The sequence below is a fragment of the Oncorhynchus mykiss genome, chromosome 10 (genome assembly GCF_013265735.2).
Source record: "Oncorhynchus mykiss isolate Arlee chromosome 10, USDA_OmykA_1.1, whole genome shotgun sequence".
Classification (NCBI taxonomy): domain Eukaryota; kingdom Metazoa; phylum Chordata; class Actinopteri; order Salmoniformes; family Salmonidae; genus Oncorhynchus; species Oncorhynchus mykiss.
Genome location: NC_048574.1, coordinates 25,751,882 through 25,774,077, shown reverse-complemented (window position 1 = coordinate 25,774,077; position 22,196 = coordinate 25,751,882). Strand labels below are relative to the sequence as shown.

The window sequence follows — 22,196 nt, the reverse complement described above, 5'->3', positions numbered from 1 at the left end:
ACTTGCTCCATTCATCTTTCTCTAGATCCTGACTAGTCTCCCAGTCCCTGCAAAACATTCCCACAGCATGATGCTGCCACCACCATGCTTCACCGTAGGGATGTTTCCAGGTTTCCTCCAGACGTGACACTTGGCATTCAGGCCAAAGAGATCAATCTTGGTTTCATCAGAACAGAGAATCTTGTTTCTCATGGTCTGAGAGTCCTTTATGTGCCTCCAAGCTGACTGTCATGTGCCTTTTACTGAGGAGTGGCTTCCGTCTGGCCACTCTACCATAAAGGCCTGATTGGTGGAGTGCTGCAGAGATGGGAGAACCTTCCAGAAGGACAACCATCTCCACAGAGGAATTGGAGCTCTGTCAGCGTGACCATTGGGTTCTTGGTCACCTCCCTGACCAAGGCCCTTTTTCCCCCGATTGCTCAGTTTGGCCGGGCGGAAAGCTCTAGGAAGAGTCTCGGTGGTTCCAAACGTCTTCCATTTAAGAATGGAGGAGGCAACCGTGTTCTTGGGGACCTTTAATGCTGCAGACATTTTTTGGAACCCGTCCCCAGATCTGTGCCTCGACACAATCCTGTCACGGAGCTCTCTGACAATTCCTTCGACCTCATGGCTTGGTATTCGCTCTGACATGCACTGTCAACTGTGGGACCTTATATAGACAGGTGTGCGCCTTCCTAAATCATGTCCAATAAATAGAATTTAACACAGGTGGACTCCAATCCAGGATGATCAATGGAAACAGGATGCACCTGAACTCAATTTTGAGTCTCAAAGCAAAGGGCCTGAATACTTACAGTTGAAGTCGGAGGTTTACATACAATTAGCTTGGAGCCATTAAAAATCGTTTTCAACCACTTCAAAAATGTATTGTTAACAAACTATAGTTTTGGCAAGTCAGTTAGGACATCTGCTTTGTGCATGACACAAGTAATTTGTTGTTGTTGTTTACAGACAGAGTATTTCACTTATAATTCACTGGATCACAAATCCAGTCGGTCAGTTAGCATACATTATGTTGACTGTGCCTTTAAACAGCTTGGAAAATTCCAGAAAATGATCTCATGGCTTTAGAAGCTTCTGATAGGCTAATTTACATAATTTGAGTCAATTGGAGGTTTACCTGTGGATGCATTTCAATGCCTACCTTCAAACTCAGTGCCTCTTTGCTTGACAACATGGGAAAATCAAAAGAAATCAGCCAAGACCTCAGAAAAAATATTGTAGACCTCCACAAGTCTGGTTCATCCGTGGGAGCAATTTCCAAATGTCTGAAGGTACAACGTTCATCTGAACAAACAATAGTACGCAAGTATAAACACCATGGGACCACGCAGCCGTCATACCGCTCAGGAAGGAGACGCGTTCTGTCTCCTAGAGATGAATGTACTTTGGTGCGAAAGTGCAACTCAATAGCAGAACAACAGCAAAGGACCTTGTGAAGATGCTGGAGGAAACAGGTACAAAAGTATCTATATCCACAGTAAAACAAGTCCTATATCGACATAACCTGAAAGGCCACTCAGCAAGGAAGAATCCACTGTTCCGAACCTGCCATAAAAAAAAGCCAGACTACAGTTTGCAACTGCACATGGGGACAAAGATCGTACTTTTGGAGAAATGTCCTCTGGTCTGATGAAACAAAAATAGAACTGGCCATAATGACCATTGTTATGTTTGGAGGAAAAGGGGGAGACTTGCAAGCCAAAGAACACCATCCCAACCGGGAAGCACGGGGATGGCAGCATCATGTTGTGGGGGTGCTTTGCTGCAGGAGGGGATGGTGTACTTCACAAAATAGATGGCATCATGAGGAAGGGAAATTATGTGGATATATTGAAGCAACATCTCAAGACATCAGTCAGGAAGTTAAAGCTTGGTCGCAAAAAGTGTGTGCGAGCAAGGAGGCCTACAAACCTGACTCAGTTGCACCAGCTCTGTCAGGAGGAATGGGCCAAAATTCACCCAACTTATTGTGGAAAGCTTGTGGAAGGCTACCCGAAACATTTGACCCAAGTTAAACAATTTTAAAGGCTAACAAATACTAATTGAGTGTATGTAAACGTCTGACCCAATGCGAATGTGATGAAAGAAATAAAAGCTGAAATAAATCACTCTACTATTATTCTGACATTTCACATTTTAAAATAAAGTGGTGATCCTAACTGACCTAAGACAGGGAATTTTACAAGGATTAAATGTCAGGAATTGTGAAAAACTGAGTTTAAATGTATTTGGCTAAGGTGTTTGTAAACTTCCGACTTCAACTGTATGTAAATAACGTATCTATTTTTAATACATTCGCAAACATTTCTAAAAACCTGTTTTCGCTTTGTGGTATTGTGTATAGAGGTGGCAGATGTTTGAACGAGAGAGACCATTAGAAAATATGCAAATTTTTTACAACACTAAACCCACAAATACGTATTTTACAGTTATAAGGTGAAATCATAGTCATTTTATAATTTGATTATACATTATTTAGAAACCAGTCATTTCAAGCCTTATACAGTTTTGTTGAATGGGAAATACATAATATTACTAGCTATTGTTTATGAACCTCATGATAAATAATTACTTCAGGAAACTATGTAGATTACATTTAACTGGTTAAGGTCAAAGTAAAAAGCTGACATTCAACATCATGCAATGTTTATTTCCCAAGTGTTTGTGTGAAAGTGTGTGCACTCAGCCTTCTTGTACAAACCTTTACTGTGTCTGCTACTTTAACACACACACATCTTCAGAGGCACCCCCTGGGATGTCACGATTGTTGAAAATGTCTGACAGTGTACGCACGCACGCGCAGAATCCATGCCTGGTGCCAGTTTAGAATGTAATGTAATATGTAGAACCCGGCAAGCCAGCCTGTTCCTTAGACATGAAAACTCCAACGGAAATAACTTTTAATTAAAACAAATTACTTGCACCCATGTCTATTGGTTTCAATTTAATTTCCAGCCAATTTGAAAGCAAATACTTACGAATGTATTGTTACAAATCAACTTGCAAGGTTGCTAGCCAACTAGCCTGCTAACGTTAGCCCTACTAGCCTGCTAACTCTAGCCCTACCAGTCTGCTAACTCTAGCCCTACCAGTCTGCTAACGTTACTTTAGCACTACAAGTCAGCCAGTTGCTATCAACACCTACAGTAGCTTACAACTACATTAAAGTTAATCAAAGTTTTGGAAACACATAACGCCTTCTAAACAGTTATCAAAGAATGTTAGCCTTTTGCAGTTATCTTTGCTAGGAAGCTATCCCTAGTTTTGCTTAGCTCTGTAATTTATTTTTCAATACCCAGCATATTCAACATGTATTGTATGGTAGTGGTTGTATGTAGATTACACCTACTGTAGTTGTAAAAAAAAGCCTGTCCAGTTTTCTAATTGTTGTTTACAGGTTTCACTTCTGTACTCCATCACTAGGTGGCGACATTGACCACGACACACCCTGAGTACCAACCTTTATGGTTTACCACAATGTCTCTCATTAGCACCACCAGCTGAAGAGAGTTCTCCATAATTGTCTTCCCCATGCCCTATATTAACTTGTATATTCTTTTTGTGATTATTCTGAAGGCCATTGAAGGCCGAAGCGTCAATCTTTTAAACTTGTTTAATAAAACTGTGCATTTTTAATAGTGAGTGAGCATTGAGCCTCTTCCTGTCCAATGATGTCTACACATTTTTAGTATCCACCTCTACTCACATTGGTTGAGCACCTTCTACTTCTTTCCAGCAAGCTAGTCAACCAGCTAACGTTAGCCAACTAGTTATTAGCCTAGCCAACCACCACGGTTATGGTCACTAAGCTAGAGCCCAACTACTGGAACCCAGCTAGAACACAAATAACAAAACTAGGACTGTCCCCGACGCCAGGAAATATTGGTTGACCGAAAGTTGTCTGTTCTTTCAACCAATCGAATAACAAAACTAGGACTGTCCCCGACGCCAGAAAATATTGGTTGACCGAAAGTTGTCTGTTCTTTCAACCAATCGATTGCCCAAATTATTATTATTTTTTTACATGCATTTTTCCATATATATACACACACACTAGGTGTTTTAGTAAAATCAACTATATGCATTGAGCTTATCTGATGCGTTAAGCTTATGTTTGATGCCTCAAGAGGGCACCAGAGATCTAGATAACCGAAATAAAAAAAAACCTGACCCAACTATTCTCCTCCCGCTCCTGCTGGTTTTCGCAGATTCTGCGAAAAGGCTACAGGAGGAGTCGGCAACCTTTCTCAGGTGGAATGCCTACTGATCTGCGTGCCAGTAATGGTTTTTATATGCACATTTTCCTAAACAATTTCATTTAATTTAGAATATATCTCAAAATCATTGTCATGTGGTTAATCAAAATTCTATCCAAATCTAAATGGAAATGATAAACCTAAAAAGTAACTTGAGCTGAGTACCGGCACCTCAAATTTGCTAATGCTTTAGCTCCTGTTCCTCTTATAGAATATTAGCTCAAAAGTATTGTGGAGCTCCTGCACCTAAATATTAACAGTACCAGCACCCAAAATTAGTACCGGAACCTATTTTAGTCCAAGTCAAGCACTGATAAGAAGCCTATTTTATGACGTTTCCACTGGATCAGAGCCTGACATTTTTCTTTTCAGGCTGAATGGTTATCCAAAGGGAGAGAGCTGGAAAGATTTTCAATTAAATTGAGGAACTATTATAATTATCAATGGATGTAAAAACAGACTTTGTTTGTGGTGAATAAAACATTACTTTGAGAAGCTCCACAAGTCATTAGTGTTGGTGCGTTAAACCAATCAGAACTACTATCAGATCCCCAAATGGGAACATTAATATGCCTACATTTGTGCGCAGGCCAGGCAGCCTATAGACGAACTTCTATGCATGCGAGTCCTTACTCAACATTGACAGGAGCGCTCCAAACAAAAGACAATGACTAAATTGACAGAAATCGTAAATGGAATTAAATAAACCAAAACTTGTTTCTCACAAGTGTAGCATAGGTTGTGCACAATCAAACAATTCACACAATTAATTTATGAAACAATGAATGTACACAAATCGGCAGGAGAGCGTGCATTCTGGAGAGAGCATTGCATTGTGCATCTAGGCGCATGGTCAATCTGACATCTGCATTGGCCATGCAGCATTTAAGGTGATATGGCCTCAGCAGAAGTCAGGGCATTCATACTTCTTGCGCTTTGCAGAGCAGTGCAGAGCTGTTATCAAGGAAGTGAGTTTGTGTTTAAACAGGATGTAGCGCCCCCACCGAACGTCAAACAATCAAGTCAATGAGGAGCTATACAGAGCACTCAGCAGTTACAAAATTTGGAGCCGTGGACCACATTTTCGAATCAAGCATAAATTGTCTTTTAGTTCAGGTCTCCACAATGGATTAGTTCACTGAGATGGGCACAAATATACACAGGTGAAGTCGGAAGTTTACATACACCTTAGCCAAATACATTTAAACTCAGATTGTCACAATTCCTGACATTTAATCCTAGTAAAGAATTCCATGTTTTAGGTCAGTGACGATCACCACTTTATTTTAAGAATGTGAAATGTCAGAATAATAGTAGAGAGAATGATTTTTTCAGCTTTTATTTCTTTCATCACATTCCCAGTGGGTCAGAAGTTGACATACACCCAATTAGTATTTGGTAGCATTGCCATTAAATTGTTAACCTGGGTCAAATGTTTCAGGTAGCCTTCCACAAGCTTCCCACAATAAGTTGGGTGAATTTTGGCCCATTCCTCCTACCAGACCTGGTGCAACTGAGTCATGTTTGTAGGCCTCCTTTCTCGTACACGCTTTTTCAGTTCTTCCCACAAATTTTCTATAGGATTGAGGTCAGGGCTTTGTGATGGCCACTCCAGTACCTTGACTTTCTTGTCCTTAAGCTATTTTGCCACAACTTTGGAAGTATGCTTGGGGTCATTGTCCATTTTGAAGACCCATTTGCGACCAAGCTTTAACTTCCCGACTGATGTCTTGAGATGTTGCTTCAATATATAGACAATTTTCCTACCTCATGATGCCATCTATTTTATGAAGTACACCAGTCCCTCCTGCAGTAAAGCACCCCCACAACATGATGCTGCCACCCCCGTGCTTCACGGTTGGGATGGTGTTCTTCGGCTTGCAAGCCTCCCCCTTTTTCCTCCAAACATAACGATGGTCATTATGGCCAAACAGTTCTATTTTTGTTTCATCAGACCAGAGGACATTTCTCAAAAAAGTACGATCTTTGTCCCCATGTACAGTTGCAAACCATAGTCTGGCTTTTTCATCGCTGTTTTGGAGCAGTGTCTTCTTCCTTGCTGCGCGGCCTTTCAGGTTACGTCGATATAGGACTCGTTTTACTGTGGATATAGATACTTTTATATTTGTTTCCTCCAGTATCTTCACAAGGTTCTTTGCTGTTGTTCTGCGATTGATTTGCACTTTTCGCACCACAGTACGTTCATCAGTCACCAAGATGGCATAGCAGTCAGACGTCTTTTGTCCTCGTCTTGTCCCATATATATATATATATATATATATATACACACACACAACTTTCTTTGCATTCCTTTTTATATATATTTTTTATTTTCCATAAACTCATCTTCAAAACACTCTCCTGCAACCCGCCTCACCAATTTATATATATTTTTTAAGAAAGTTTAATTTACCTCAAATCTGTAATCCTCCATAGAAGCTAACCAGAAGCTAGCCAGAAGCTAGCCTGAAGCTAACCAGAAGCTAATCAGAAGATAGCCAGAAGCTAGTTAGCTTCTTTACTGGCTAGTATTCAGCTAATCACGGTTTGTGGTCATCAGCTATCCTTTAGCTCGAAAATCTAATCACCAGTTTTGTACGGCGCGGCTCGGAGCATACTGGACCTATTTTTCTCTCCATGTCTCTGGATTTCAACCGCAAGCTCTGGACATTTATACCTGGATCTCGCAACTAGCTAGCTGCTATCCGTGTGACTATCAGCTTACGTCGATTCCGGAGCAAACATCAATTATTCCGGAGCTAGCCAGCTGAAGAGTTCCATCAGTCACTCCTGGGCTAAAATCACCTATCCGGGCCCGTTTTTATTATTATTATTTTTTTTACCCCTTTTTCTCCCCAATTTCGTGGTATCCAATTGTTTTTTCAGTAGCTGCTATCTTGTCTCATCGCTACAACTCCCGTACGGGCTCGGGAGAGACGAAGGTTGAAAGTCATGCGTCCTCCGATACACAACCCAACCAAGCCGCACTGCTTCTTAACACAGCGAGCATCCAACCCGGAAACCAGCCGCACCAATGTGTCGGCGTTATCTGCCCGAGGTAGTTATCCAGCTGGCTCCTCCGTTGCGACGTTACCTGAACGCCCATCTGCGGTCCGCTAATCGTTAGCTGTCTTATCGGCTGCTATCTGAATAGACCTAATCAGACAATGTTTTTTCTTCTTTTTTCTTGGGCCTCTATAACTATATATTTTAAAAAAATTGCAAATTGGATTGATCCCCTCTACCACACGGAACCCCACTAATCCTACTGACGGAAACGCACGAGGTGGCTAAAAACAGACCTCTATCCTATGCTAGCCTGCTACCGATGGCCAGGCTAGCTGTCTGAATCGTCGTGACCCCAACCAACCTCTCCACTCACCGGACCCTTTTGATCACTCGACTAAGCATGCCTCTCCTTAATGTCAATATGCCTTGTCCATTGCTGTTCTGGTTAGTGTTTATTGGCTTATTTCACTGTAGAGCCTCTAGTCCTGCTCACTATACGTTATCCAACCTATTAGTTCCACCACCCACACATGCGATGACATCTCCTGGTTTCAATGATGTTTCTAGAGACAATCTCTCTCTCATCATCACTCAATACCTAGGTTTACCTCCACTGTATTCACATCCTACCATACCTTTGTCTGTACATTATACCTTGAAGCTATTTTATCGCCCCAAGAAACCTCCTTTTACTCTCTGTTCCAGACGTTCAGACGACCAATTCTCATTGCTTTTATCCGTACCCTTATCCTCCTACTCCTCTTTTGCTCTGGTGATGTAGATGTGAATCCAGGCCCTGCAGTGCCTAGCTCCACTCCTATTTTTGATGACTTCTGCAACCGAAATAGCCTTGGTTTCATGCATGTTAACATTAGAAGCCTCCTCCCTAAGTTTGTTTTATTCACTGCTTTAGCACACTGCCAACACGGATGTTCTAGCTGTGTCTGAATCCTGGCTTAGGAAGACCACCAAAAATTCTGACATTTTCATCCCAAATGACAACATTTTCAGACAAGATAGAACTGCCAAAGGGGGCGGTGTTGCAATCTACTGCAAAGATGGACAGAACTCTGCAGGCTTACTATCCAGGTCTGTACCCAAACAATTTGAACTTCTACTTTTAAAAATCTCACACAAATTATCAATGAACCTACCAGGTACCTCCCCAAAGCCGTAAACACGGGCACCCTCATAGATATCATCCTAACCAACTTGCCCTCTAAATACCTCTGCTGTCTTCAACCAAGATCTCAGCGATCACTGCCTCATTGCCTGCATCCGTAATGGGTCAGCGGTGAAACGACCTCCACTCATCACTGTCAAACGCTCCCTGAAACACTTCAGCGAGCTTGGCCTTTCTAATCGACCTGGCCGGGGTATCCTGGAAGGATATTGATCTCATCCCGTCAGTAGAGGATGCCTGGTTATTTTTTTTTAAATGCCTTCCTAACCATCTTAAATAAGCATGCTCCATTCAAGAAATGTAGAACCAGGAACAGATATAGCCCTTGGTTCTCCTCAGACCTGACTGCCCTTAACCAACACTAAAACATCCTGTGGCGTTCTGCATTAGCATCGAACAGCCCCCGTGATATGCAGCTTTTCAGGGAAGCTAGAAACCATTATACACAGGCAGTTAGAAAAGCCAAGGCTAGCTTTTTCAAGCAGAAATTTGCTTCCTGAAACACTAACTAAAAAAAAAGTTCTGGGACACTATAAAGTCCAGGGAGAATAAGAACACCTCCTCCCAGCTGCCCACTGCACTGAAGATAGGAAACATTTCAATAAGCATTTTTCTACGGCTGGCCATGCTTTCCACCTAGCTACCCCTACCCCGGTCAACAGCACTGCACCCCCCACAGCAACTCGCCCAAGCCTCCCCATTTCTCCTTCTCCCAAATCCAGTCAGCTGATGTTCTGAAAGAGCTGCAAAATCTGGACCCCTACAAATCAGCCGGGCTAGACAATCTGGACCCTTTCTTTCTAAAATTATCTGCCGAAATTGTTGCCACCGCTATTACTAGCCTGTTCAACCTCTCTTTCGTGTCGTCTGAGATTCCCAAAGATCGGAAAGCAGCTGCGGTCATCCCCCTCTTCAAAGGACCCAAACTGCTACAGACCTATATCTATCCTACCCTGCCTTTCTAAGGTCTTCGAAAGCCAAGTCAACAAACAGATTACTGACCATTTCGAATCTCACCATACCTTCTCCGCTATGCAATCTGGTTTCAGAGCTGGTCATGGGTGCACCTCAGCCACGCTCAAGGTCCTAAACGATATCTTAACCGCCATAGATAAGAAACATTACTGTGCAGCCGTAATAATTGATCTGGCCAAGGCTTTCAACTCTGTCAATCACCACATCCTCATCGGCAGACTTGACAGCCTTGGTTTCTCAAATGATTGCCTCGCCTGGTTCACCAACTACTTCTCTGATAGAGTTCAGTGTGTCAAATCGGAGGGTCTGCTGTCCGGACCTCTGGCAGTCTCTATGGGGGTGCCACAGGGTTCAATTCTTGGACCGACTCTCTTCTCTGTATACATCAATGATGTCGCTCTTGCTGCTGGTGAGTCTCTGATCCACCTCTACGCAGACGACACCATTCTGTATACTTCTGGCTCTTCTTTGGACACTGTGTTAACAACCCTCCAGGCAAGCTTCAATGCCATACAACTCTCCTTCCGTTGCCTCCAATTGCTCTTAAATACAAGTAAAACTAAATGCATGCTCTTTAACCGATCGCTGCCTGCACCTGCCCGCCTGTCCAACATCACTACTCTGGAGGGCTCTGACAACTACAAATACCTAGGTGTCTGGCTAGACTGTAAACTCTCCTTCCAGACCCACATCAAACATCTCCAATCCAAAGTTAAATCTAGAATTGGCTTCCTATTTCGCAACAAAGCATACTTCACTCATGCTGCCAAACATACCCTTGTAAAACTGACCATCCTACCAATCCTCGACTCCGGCGATGTCATTTACAAAATAGCCTCCAATACCCTACTCAACAAATTGGATGCAGTCTATCACAGTGCAATCCGTTTTGTCACCAAAGCCCCATATACTATCCACCATTGCGACCTGTATGCTCTCGTTGGCTGGCCCTCGCTTCATACTCGTCGCCAAACCCACTGGCTCCATGTCATCTACAAGACCCTGCTAGGTAAAATCCCCCCTTAGCTCGCTGGTCACCATAGCATCACCCACCTGTAGCACGCGCTCCAGCAGGTATATCTCTCTGGTCACCCCCAAAACCAATTCTTTCTTTGGTTGCCTCTCCTTCCAGTTCTCTGCTGCCAATGACTGGAACGAACTACAAAAATCTATGAAACTGGAAACACGTATCTCCCTCACTAGCTTTAAGCACCAGCTGTCAGAGCAGCTCACAGATTACTGCACCTGTACATAGCCCACCTATAATTTAGCCCAAACAACTACCTCTTTCCCTACTGTATTTATTTGATTTATTTTGTTCCTTTGCACCCCATTATTTTTATTTCTACTTTGTACATTCTTCCACTGCAAATCTACCATTCCAGTGTTTTACTTGCTATATTGTATTTACTTCGCCACCATGGCCTTTTTTTGCCTTTACCTCCCTTCTCTCACCTCATTTGCTCACATTGTATATAGACTTGTTTATACTGTATTATTGACTGTATGTTTGTTTTACTCTATGTGTAACTCTGTGTCGCTGTATGTGTCGAACTGCTTTGCTTTATCTTGGCCAGGTCGCAATTGTAAATGAGAACTTGTTCTCAACTTGACTACCTGGTTAAATAAAGGTGAAATAAAATAAGAAATAAATCTCTAGGAGACAGAACGGATCTCCTTCCTGGGCGGTATGACGGCTGCATGGTCTCATGGTGTTTATACTTGCGTACTATTGTTTGTACAGATGACCGTGGTACCTTCAGGCGTTTGGAAATTGCTCCCAAGGATGAACCAGTCTTGTGGACGTCTACATTTTATTTTCTGAGGTCTTGGCTGATTTCTTTGGATTTTCCCATGTCGTCAAGCAAAGAGGCACTGAGTTTGAAGGTAGGCCTTGAAATACATCCACAGGTACACCTCCAATTGACTCAAATTATGTAAATTAGCCTATCAGAAGCTTCTAAAGCCATGAGATCATTTTCTGGAATTTCCTAAGCTGTTTAAAGGCACAGTCAACTTAGTGTATGCAAACTTCTGACCCACTGGAATTGTGATACAGTGAATTATAAGTGAAATAATCTGTCTGTAAACAATTGTTGGAAAAATTACTTGTGTCATGCACAAAGTAGATGTCCAAACTGACTTGCCAAAACTATAGTTTGTGAACAAGAAATTTGTGGAGTGGTTGAAAAACGAGTTTTAATGACTCCAACCTAAATGTATGTAAACTTCAGACTTCAACTGTATCTATCTACACACACACACACACACACACACACACACACACACACACACACACACACACACACACACACACACACACACACACACACACACACACACACACACACACACACACACACACACACACACACACACACACACACACACACACACACACACACTTCAAGTTTGGACACTTATCCATTCAAGGGATTTTATTTATTTGTACTATTTTAGTGAAGACATGAAATAACACATATGGAATCATGTAGTAACCAACAAAAAAAGTGTTAAATCAAAATATATTTCATATTTGAGATTCTTCAAAGTAGCCACCCTTTGCATTGATGACAGCTTTGTGAACTCCTGGCATTCTCTCAACCAGCTTCATGAGGTAGAATGTATTTCAATTAACAGGTGTGACATGTTAAATGTGAATTTGTGCTTAATGCTTTTGAGCCAATCAGTTGTGTTGTGACAAGGTAGGGGTGGTTTACAGAATAAAGCCCTATTTGGTAAAAGACCAAGTCCATATTATGGCAAGAACAGATCAAATAAGCAAATAGAAACGACAGTCCATCATTACTTTAAGACATGAAGGTCAGTCAATACGAAACATTTCAAGAACTTTGAATGTCGCAAAAACCATCAAGCTCTATGCCGAAACTGGCTCTCATGAGTACCGCCACAGGAAAAGAAGACCCAGAGTTCTCTCTACTGCAGAGGATAAGTTCAGAGTTACCAACCTCAGAAATTGAAGTCCAAATAAATGCTTCAGAGTACAAGTAACAGACACATCTCAACTGTTCAGAGGAGACTGCGTGAAATCAGCCCTTGGACGAATTGCCGCAAAGAAACCACTACTAAAAGGTCACCAACAAGAAGAAGAGACTTGCTTGGGCCAAGAAACACAAGCAATGGACATTAGACCAGTGGAAATCTGTTCTTTGGTCTGATGAGTCCAAATTTGCAATTTTAGGTTCCAACGGCCTTGTCTTTGTGAGACGTAGAGTAGATGAACGGATGATATTCGCATGTGTAGTTCCCACTGTGATGCATGGAGGTGGTGTGATGGTGCTTTGCTGGTAACACGGTCAGTGATTTCTTTAGAATTCAAGGCACACTTAACCAGCATGGATACCACAGCATTCTGCAGCGTTATATCATCTCATCTGGTTTGCGCATAGTGGGACTATAATTTGTTTTACAGGACAATGACCCAACACACCTCCAGGCTGTTTAAGGGCTATTTGACCAAGAAGGAGAGTGATGGTGTGCTGCATCAGATGACCTGGCCTCCACAATCACCCGACCTCAACCCAATTGAGATGGTTTGGGATGAGTTGGACAGCAGAGTGAAGGAAAAGCAGCCAACAAGTACTCAGTATATGTGGGAACTCCTTCAAGACTGTTGGAAAAGCATTCCAGGTGAAGCTGGTTGAGAGAACCCCAAGAGTGTGCAAAGCTGTCATCAAGGCAAAGGGTGGCTACTTTGAAGAATCTAAAATCTAAAATATATTTAAAATAAAATATATAAATACACCCCCAAAGCCAATTCCTCCTTTGGCCGCCTTTCCTTCCAGTTCTTTGCTGCCAATGATTGGAATGAACTGCAAAAATCACTGAAGCTGGAGACTCATATATCCCTCACTAGCTTTAAGCATCAGCTGTCAGAGCAGCTCACAGATCACTGCACCTGTACATAGCCCATCTGTAAATTGCCCATCCAACTAACTCATCCCCAAACTGTATTTATTTATTTTGCTCCTTTGCACCCCAGTATCTCTACTTGTACATTCATATGCTGCACATCTATCACTCCAGTGTTTAATTGGTATATTGTAATTACTTCGCCACCATGACCTATTTATTGCCTTACCTCCCTTACCTTGCCTCATTTGCACACACTGTACATAGACTTTTCCTACTGTATTATTGACTGTATGTTTGTTTATTCCATGTGTAACTCTGTGTTGTTGTTTGTGTCAAACTGCTTTGCTTTATCTTGGCCAGGTCGCAGTTGTAAATGAGAACTTATTCTCAACTAGCCTACCTGGTTAAATAAAGGTGAAATAAACAAAAGGTAACCAGATCAGGACTACAACTACATTACGTCTTTGACCACACAGTGTTTTTACATTGGTGAGTAAAATCTCATGCTTCTACATCTGCATTGCTTGCTGTCTGGGGTTTTAGGCTGGGTTTCTGAATAAACACTTGGTGAGACATCTGCATCTGTAAAATGGGCTTTATAAATACATTTGAAATGATGCTTCCTACCCTTTAAAGATGTAGGACAAGGAATTATTATTGAAGGTGGAACACGGTTTGATAGTCTTGAAAGAAAAAAATATTGATTAAAAATCTGTTCATGGGTAGTTCAGACCTACACAGGGTTGAGGTAGGACCATATTCCAATCAATGAAGGAATTTGCTGATTAATGTATGGACTCTGTATCAACATTGGGCCAACAACTATGCACAAAACACAAACCTAAGTGTGGCCACATCTGATTGAAATCCCAATGTGGGAGTAATAAGAGAGACCGGTGGACAGATTGATGAGACGAGAGCAAGTTAGTATTTTTGGAGACACTCTGGCATGACACCACAGCTCACTCTCCCTGGTGGACTTTTATCAAATCTCTTCAGGCCCCTGGGTGAAGGATTCTCATTTAGAGCTTCATCTCAGGAAAAGGTGTAAAGCAGTCTGAGGGAACATTTATTACTAACCTGTCAGACATTAGGCTGTCTGCACTCATTGGTGCATGCAGATCTCCCCCTGCATTTCTCATTGGTATTATAATCAAAGAAAGACCTAAAAGACTTTCCGGGATAAAAAATAAATAAATATATATGCTAAATATAAGAAGGTTATGAGACTAGATAGTGAACACATCTGAAAATCATTGAGTTTACATTGACACAGCTCATTAGATAAAATTCGTATCCATCTGGACACCAAAACAATATACAAAACGAGAATCTGTTCCTTGGTCGGACAAGCAGAGTAATAAACAATACTTAATATGCTGTGCTTAAAAATAACACTTAAGAGATGGGCTTTTGGGTGTCGATTGAAAGACAGTCATTAGACGACAATAAATAGTAGCTTCGGTTCAGGTACCAAATAGATGTGATAACTGAGCACATAAAGCACCACCAGGTCCATTGAAAACAGGCTGTCAAGGGGTGGGATGGATACCTCTTCCCTACACCAGTGCCAAGGCATCGATTGGATGATTAATCGCTGCATCCACACACCTGCATTTGCATATGCTTGCTATGCGAGGTATCCCCAAGTGAGACTGAGAAAAGAATGGACATGACAGCTGCCATCCTGAACCTGTGGACAGCCTCCTGAAATGGATGACAACAGCTGCTTACCAGGCATCTCTGACTCAGTCGGATATAACCATTTCAAGGGGAGCAGAGAAACACTTTGGATTGGCCATCACTGGGCTGCTGCCAAATTCTCTGCAAAGCTGACTTTTAAAATGGCAACAAAGAGCGGTTACCCCTTCCAACTTCAACTTCAGATGTAGAGTCCGGGCATTGTGGCTTTCTTGGCATGACATCACAGTAATACACTTCTCTTGGGTGGAAGTGAATCGAGCAAAATGCCATCTGTCCGAAGTGGGGGCTTTGTTTGATAAATCTCGGTCTTAAGAGATCTCTATTTAAAAGCATGGGAGTGGGGGTCCATCTGCTCCCATTGGTGTTTTAATCAGATTCACTCAAATGTCAGCGAGCTAAGTGAGCTAACTGGCCTCAGTAGGGCCAGTATCAAAATGTTCATGTTTGTGCACTGGTCTGTGTGACGATGATAAGGGTCTCCAAAGACTTACAGAATTGTATTTGAAATATTCTTTACACGACTGCACCGTGCAACATATTGGGAAGCACTTCACGTGAGGTACATAAAATCAACAAAGTATATATATAAAATCATCAACCAACTTCAAACACATGGCAACTGAAATAACTCCATGGTAAGCATTAACATTTTAGTTTGTTTGAAGAGTCACCTCAGTTGACAGAAGCACAAAGATTATTTCCATGACTTGTTATGACAGGATTCAATGTCAATGTTATCACTGGGACAAAGCCTACACCAGAGAGGCCATTATAAATGAACTGTTACAATCTATTGCTTTGAAAGTCAACCTCCTCCTTTCAAGACACCAAAGCTCTTTTGTAACAAATCTTTCAAATCCCTTGCTTCTGAAGACCAGCAGAAGCTGTAGCAGTGGAGTTCATAAGAGTCGCATCCCCATGAAGATAGTTTAAGGGGGCTGGAGGGGTGAGAAGAATTTGAGCAGTCTCCCGCTACTAACAAAAAAATTGCAGGGTGCCTTTTGAGAAATGCAACTTCGTCAAAAAAACATTTGATTTCACCTAATTTTAACATTCTGTGTAAGAGCACATTGAAATTTATGAAAAACAAGTTCTCATCAAGAGGTTAAATACAAAAATGACTATAGTACGTGCCTATTTAGTGCCAAATAAAGTAAAAAGGCTGACGATTTCTTAAATCAGCCATAAATCCCCTCGTGACCGGGGAATGGAAGTTTGTGTGCAACAGAGAGTGGCAATTGAATGCGAGCTTCAAATGTTTTTCCCTTGTTAAAACCATTCTAGCCTGTCTATGGGTAATAGGGTTGACATGTAATGCTCAACCCGTTCAGTTTTCCACCTCAAAACACCAGAAAATTGACAAGAATAGTGGTAGGCCTGATCACCAAAAACGATGAGACAGCCTATAGGGAGGAGGTCAGAGACCTGACCGTGTGGTGCAAGGACAACAACCTCTCCCTCAACATGATCAAGACAAAAGAAGATGATTGTGGAGTACAGGAAAAGGAGGACCGAGCACACTCCCATTCTCATCAGTAGAGGTGTTGTGGAGCAGGTTGAGAGCTTTAAGTTCCTTGGCGTCCACATCACCAACAAACTAACATGGTCCAAGCACACCAAGACAGTTGTGAAGAGGGCACGACCTTTTCCCCTTAGGAGACTGAAAAGATTTGGCATGGGTCCTCAGATCCTCAAAAGGTTCTACAGCTGCACCATCGAGAGCATCCTGACGGGTTGCATCACTGCCTGGTATGGCAACTGCTCAGCCTCCGACCGCAAGTCACTAAAGAGGGTAGTGCGTACGGCCTAGTATATCACCAGGTCCAAGCTTCCTTCCATCCAGGACCTATATACCAGGCGGTGTCAGAGGAAGGCCCTAAAAATGGTCAAACACTCCAGACACCCTTGTTATAGACTGTTCTCTACCACGCGTCAAGCAGTATCGGAGCACCAAGTCTACGTCCAAGAGGCTTCTAAACGGCTTCTACCCCCAAGCCATAAGACTCCTGAACACCTAATCAAATGGCTACCCGGACTATTGGCACTGCCCCCCCCCCCACTTAAAAAATCCAGAAAATCACATTGTAGGATTTTTTATTAATTTATTTTTTCCCTTCTAAACATTAACTAGCATTTATGAGGGCAGCAAACCACGTTCCCCACACTCTAGGAACGTATTTCATCCAACATTATGATGAAAAGGTGCCCCTCTATAATAAAAACACTATTTTTGGAGACTTGTGGGAGGAGTGCTGATGATGTCGCCCACTGTATGTGCTTTCGGTAGCCTGATTGCGTCCAGACTGAGGAGAAATCTGCACACAACGCATCCCTGGCCACCTCCTGAAGTGGTCAGACAGATATGAACACAATCAGACCACAAAGCAACAATTGTGCGTCGAGACTCGTCTTTTCAATGCGAGTTTCGTATTCTGATAGCAGAAATCACATGGAAGTGTCAAGTGTAGACACGACTAGAGACAGTAGGGGTTGAGTGAGGACTCATCAGGACTTTTACCAACATAGAGCCTATAAATTACAGACGCAGACGCATTACATCTGGACAGACGCATTTAACATAACAGGTATCTTTGAATCTGTCAGACAGCGGGATGCGACAACTAACAATTAACTTTGTTTCGGTGCGCAGATTTCTTGTCACTGATCATTTGAACAAAACACAACTTTGCAGGTGTTGGCATCTTTCGAATTTCGGAAGGGGACATTTGGCCCATAGACTTGCCCGTAACTTGCAAAAAGAGGACAGGTAGAACTACCTCCTTCTTCCTCTCCTCGTTTTAGGATCTTTACTAGCATGTCTCTCCCTAGAACTTAAACATCTGAAGCAATTACACAAGATTTTACTTTAGTGCTTCTGGAATTAATGGGAACCAGAGAAAAAAATTATCTTTACTTTCAGTTTTTCATCACCTCATATGGGTAAATAAATGTGACAAGTCCTCCATTTACGTTCAGTTAACAGTGATATGAATTATTGTTTGGACACAGGCAAACAATCTGCAGATCTGAATGCAGCAGAGCTTCTCTGTGTCTGGTTGGGCCTCAGTGACAGACTTGATGGCACAGGTAGCTGATACCAAACACAATTCATTCTGCATCAATCCTCTGGATTCAACATATTCCTGTGAGAAAACAGGAGCTCAGTCATTTGTCAGAGTCAAATCTTACATAAAAATGTGTATAATATCCTTCAGTTATCCACCTACTGAGCATTTTGCCTAAATAATCAATAATAGCACCCTTAGAAATAAGATGGTGTATCTTATATGTTTTTTAAATCCTGCCCAGAGAACATCTAAATGAAATATGTAAGAACTGAAAAAAACTAAGGGACCACACAACTACACAAAATTTGAATTTTTTTTTGAACTCCCTCAACGGCATGGTAGAAGGCACTAATTGATGTTAACATTCTATATCTGACCCAAGATATTCCCAATTCCCTCCAAATCCTTAAACCTTTCGAGCAATAACGCAGCCAACATTTTGATCTGCTTTAGCCTGGATAAGTCTGGCCTCCTGCCTTATTGAGGCCAGCATTGTTGCGCTCGCAGGCTTTAGGAACAGTGTTAGGGATGATAAATTAGAGGACGGTGGAGAGTTGAAGGCCCTTTGCCCAGTGGAGACAGCCTGTAATACTCAAATTGTCTCTGTGTGCGAGTGGGAGGACGGCAGCGGGAGAAGTGTTCAGCATGGCGGAGCATGGGTCAATACACACAGCCCCCATTTATACCAGGAAGAACCGGCCTGGTTTAACGTGCAGCTGGTAAAACATGAGATCAGACTTGGAATGGAGAAGAAAGCTACTTTAAAAAATTGCCTGATTTAAAGAAAGATGGGAAATGTGGCTTCTGAACCCAATGAAAGGGAGGATAACTGGAAAATGTCAATAAATGTCTGATTTAACCAATAGGTTTTTATGTGGGGGAGACTCATCATGCCGCATTCAGATGTTGCATTTTCCTCCTGTCCACTTATCTGGTGGATTTGTCTCCCGCGTCTCTGGCAAGGCCAAATAGGAGGGCTAAAAAGAGCAAGAGACGTGAGTTAGGCTATACACCAGAGTAACAGGAGGCAACAGAAGACTTGAGCTACCGGAAGCAGGATTAGAGAAATGCCGCCCTAACACCTCCAGAGTATCCATCGCCGTAAACCAACATTAATGCAATGGCATCGGGTATGTTGATTGACACAGAGGGAGAGAAAGCGAGAAGGAGAGAAATGAAGAGAGCTTGGTAATCCTGCTGAGGATGAACACAGTTTTAATTTCACATTACGCAAGACGAATCCAGCAGGGGAGCAGACTGACGGGCTGAGAAGAGTGGGATTTAATATTACACTGAGAGGAAGAGGGGCACTCTTCTCTGCTGAAGACACCCTGGATGCTTTGTGACAGGGGTTTTACATAAGACAAGGCACTTCTCTCTCATCCTCCCTTGTAGGTGGCATAAGTGGAGCTGTGACTCAGCTGGAGATACTCTCTAAAGCTTTTGGCATTTGTCTGCAGAAAAACATGTCCCCTTTTGTGAAGATATAACAATTCACATAACTCACTAGAGGGGCTGACATTGAAGACAATGTAAAGTACTGTACCATTGTGCTGAACCCATTCTCTCAATGTATTCTGTTCCAATCTGAAAGCTAAGTGCTACATCGGCGACAGGGGACTCAGCATTCCATGTCTGACATACAGTAGGGTGAAGAGGAGAGAATGTTCTTCTGCCTTTGTTACAAAGACGAGAGGGAAGAGTGGGCTCCTCACCTTTAAAGACTGCCTCCCCTGTTGGAGCTAGACTGGAGTTCAATTGCACCCACCTGACAGAAGTATAACTAAACAGCCAAGGTTGAATGTAGCGTGAGTGAAAAGGAGCTAGTGCCTGGAATCAAAACCATTCACGTTGTGATGGATATGCTTTTCAGGGTGGGAGGGAAGAAATGGTGCTGTAAAATGGAGGAGGGGGAGACTTACCTCAGTGTGCTGCTTGCTGGCTTCTCTTCTGGCAGCCTTCTCCTTCAGTCTCTTCTCCTGTGAGAAAGGATAGAATGAGTTAAGAGCAATGTCAGTCTTACCAGACTTTGGCATCATATAGAGCAGTTTAATCCATGCCTTTCAGGGCAAGTTGTTCTTTGGTGAAATGGATGTAATTCATTTGATTGTCAGAGATTCCACGAGAGGATATGCTTTAACTTTTTTGTTCTATGTAGCTTTTCATTTTATGATGAGTTACATTCTCTGGGAAATTGGCCATGGGTCATAGGAGAGAGAGGGAGCGAGAAGATGGAAAGAGAGCAGAGTGACAGAGGAGTGGTTAGACAGGTCGCAATCAGAGTATCGAGAGGTAGCCACGTCTTTCAGGTGGGAAACCAAACACTAAACAAACTGACATGCAAAACACAGTTCAAAATAAAGCAAACCTCTGCCATCATTAGGCCAAACCTGCACTTTCAGGGAGAACAACTGATCACAGTAAACAACTTGACACTGGAGTGAAACCCCCCACTGGAGGGGGAAATAAGGATAGTGTGTGAAAACAGAAGCCTAATTAGATGCGTGGGGAGACTGCTTTAGGAAATTCAGAAGCTGATTCATGTGTTTTTCATTTCTGCTCCAAATATCACCCTGTGAAAACCACAGTTTGCATTATGTGTGTGTGTGTGTGTGTGGTGGAATGGGGGGGAGACAGCCGATGTACTCCAGCCATTCCATCCCTCTTCATTTGTCCCTGATATAGGGCCCTATAAAATATGTTACATTTTTCATCTTATCTTTAGGTTTTCCCCTAAATTCTGTTTTATTTTTTCCCAGACTTCTGAAATGTCAATTTTTTCAGGTTCTACTCTTTTTTTATAACAAAACTAAATTATGTTCAATGCTTAAACTACATCAGGAGACCATTTTAGGTCTGAAAAAAAAAATGAAAATATTGATTTTGGTGTGTAGCTAAGTACACACCTAGCAGTTATTTAGCTGTGCTTCTGTAGAGCACATGATGGTAGATTTTTCTAAACAAATATCCTCGATTGACGCAAATAATCATATCATTCTGCAGGGTAAGCATAGGTTACTTTGTAATGAACTAATTGAGTTTTTTGGGGAAATCCTTTCCATCAACCAGAAGATTGTTTTCATTAGAATCCTCATTAACGGCTACACAAAGTGGAAGACACGCGCACCACACACACGCAGAAGCCTCGTGTGCCATTGCCTCTTCAGAAAGTTGCAGGAAATACGAGTCACTGATGCATTTTGTCTTTTGATGAAAATGTATGAATTTGCCCAAGTTTAATACATTTAGTTGATTCCTAAAATGTTTTAATATTGCTGAATTCCGTTATGCCGTCTGCGTTCTCTGCACACGCAGATTTTAGATAGACCCCTACAATATGGGAGGGCTAGCTCCTGGCTCTCATTGGTTTTCAGGCCCATTAGATATGAGCGGTGGAGGAAAGGTGTCTTTTTAATTTTTTAAATTTATTTTACCTTTATTCAACTAGGCAAGTCAGTTAAGAACAAACTCTTATTTTCAATGACGGCCTAGGGGTTTAACTGCCTGTTCAGGGGCAGAACAGGGGCAGAACGACAGATTTGTACCTCGTCAGCTCAGGGATTTGAACTTGCAACCTTCCGGTTACTAGACCAACGCTCTAACCACTAGGCTAACCTAGTGGTGTCTAAATCATTTTACAGAGCTAGTGAGGAGCGCTAGGCCATGACTAGGGTTGCAAAAGGTCGGAAACTTTCCGGTAAATTAACAGAATATTTCCGCAAATTTTCCATGGGAAGTTAAGGGGAATGGGGAATTTTGCTTAAATTCATCAAAAAAGAAAGCTTATAACAGTGAACCTTTTTTTGTGGGATACACATAAGGTACGTTCACGTACGCTACGGTCACCTCCTAATTGTCCCTAGAATTTCTAAGCAAACAGCTGGAGGCAGGGCTTTCTTCTCCTATAGAGCTCCATTTTTATGGAATGGTCTGCCTACCCATGTGAGAGACACAGACTCGGTCTCAACCTTTAAGTCTTTACTGAAGACTCATCTCTTCAGTGGGTCATATGATTGAGTGTAGTCTGGCCCAGGAGTGTGAAGGTGAACGGAAAGGCTCTGGAGCAGTGAACCACCCTTGCTGTCTCTGCCTGGCCGGTTCCCCTCTCTCCACTGGGATTCT

The 22,196-nt window shown here is 42.3% G+C and overlaps 1 pseudogene; it reads right to left on the bottom strand.

Annotated features, from left to right (window-relative positions):
* The window catches only part of LOC110534872, a 106,023-nt pseudogene that overhangs the window by 20,614 nt on the left and 63,213 nt on the right, over positions 1-22,196 (bottom strand).